We start from the raw sequence: 1,876 nt of genomic DNA, 5'->3' as shown, positions 1-1,876 counted from the left end.
CAATAATTACTATTATTATTACTAGCTAAACTACAATCCTAGTTGGAAAAGCAAGATGCTAGAAGCCCAAGGGCTCTTACAGAGAAAAATAGCCCAGTGAGGAAAGGAATAAGGAAATGAATAAACGATATAAGAAGTAATGAAAAATTAAAATAAAATATTTTTAAAACATTAACATTAAAACAGATATTTGATAAATAAACTATAAAAGGACTTATGTAAGCCTGTTCAACATAAAAACATTTGCTGCGAGTTTGAAGTATTTCACTAATATACCAAATCGTCTTTCCAGTAATAAAAAGGTAACAAATACCTTTGAATCAACATGGGTATATCGCATTTCCGAAAACGTTTAACGGATCCAACGATAATTTGGCAAATTAATTTACTATTAACACTTGTCATCAATCTATTGTGGCATCGATGAACCTGAATACATATAGTTTTGGAACTCTCAGAGAATGTCCCCAGAGCTGAAAGTTCCTTCTCTAGAGACGACGAAACTTTAGAAGGGCTACCGCATCCTGTGAGATCACCAGGGCTATAAACTTCATTCTATCTTAGTTTTCCTTAATTCTTGCTACCCATTGTCTCCCACGGAGCAAAACTTTCCATTCCGTTAAGGTTAAATCAAATAATTTTTCTTCCTCTTTTTCATCATTCAGACCTGGTACAGGTATAGAATACATGTCATTCATCCATAAGATCTTTCCACTAGCACACACAAACAAGTAAACATAGAGAAGCAGGATTTGGGAAGAGCAAGAAAATGTGTATGGTTTGGACACGCACACACACAAGCAAGGACGCCTAGAGGTTGGAACATCGGTCCCCCGAATCTATTGGCTTTCTCGCTCACCATCGGATGTGATCGTGTTTTACATCTCCCGAGAGAGATCTTGGGAAAAAGACTCCGGAAGAGCATTCGCACATCTTACTTGCAGCATCACATGCATTACCATTAGATAGATGAGGAGGGGGGGGGGAATGGGGGCGGGTAGTAGGGAGGGGATAATAAGTTAGAAAGGTAAGAGGAAGAGGATTCTCAAGAGATGGGAGAGAGACGGATATACATTTCTTGGGAATGGGAGTACAGATACTAAGAGTTTGTTTTGTAATAAGAAAAAGGGAGACACTTCTTCAATTTCATAAGAATACAAGAGCAGCACAAAAAAATTGAAATTCGTAAATTTTACAAAACATTTTCCTCTATCACCAATCAACATTAATTCAAGTCATTGAATGTACTGTGGATCGTAGTTATGTGCTTTTTCTAGTCCTAGTGATTCCTTACCTGTAATATACAGCCTATTTCAGGACCTACAATAAGACACAAAATCCAATGTTGTGAAGACTAAAAGCTGTACAAGTATCCAGCAGGTCTTTCATATACATGGAATTATGAGTCCTATATCAGACGGAACGTGCAGTTAGAAGTCGAATTGGAATATGACATTAATCAGGCATCATCTGCATTAAAAACATAAATGGAAATAGGAAACAGGAAAAAACGTATAATTAACTCATCCGCTCGACAGCATATGGGAGGGCTCAATAGATCATTTATAGCCAACTAAGTTTTAATTTTCCGGGATGCAATATCGAGACGGACATTGAGGAACAAATAATAATGAACTCTTCATTATAAAATATGATTTACGAGAAATTTATAATAGAAGTTGAATAAAATAGTGAAGGACAAAAACAGCTGATATCTAAATAGTTTTCTTACTTGAGGGTACACTCGGGCACACTATTCCATCTAATTTCTCTTCCTCTTGCTTTGTTAATTTTTTTTATATTTTATATAGGAATTGTCTATTTTAATGTTACTGTTCTTAAAATGTTTTTTCCTTGTTTCCTTTCCTCACTGGGC

The sequence above is a fragment of the Palaemon carinicauda genome, chromosome 1 (assembly GCF_036898095.1).
Source record: "Palaemon carinicauda isolate YSFRI2023 chromosome 1, ASM3689809v2, whole genome shotgun sequence".
NCBI lineage: Eukaryota > Metazoa > Arthropoda > Malacostraca > Decapoda > Palaemonidae > Palaemon > Palaemon carinicauda.
Note: the sequence above shows the minus strand (reverse complement) of the source record.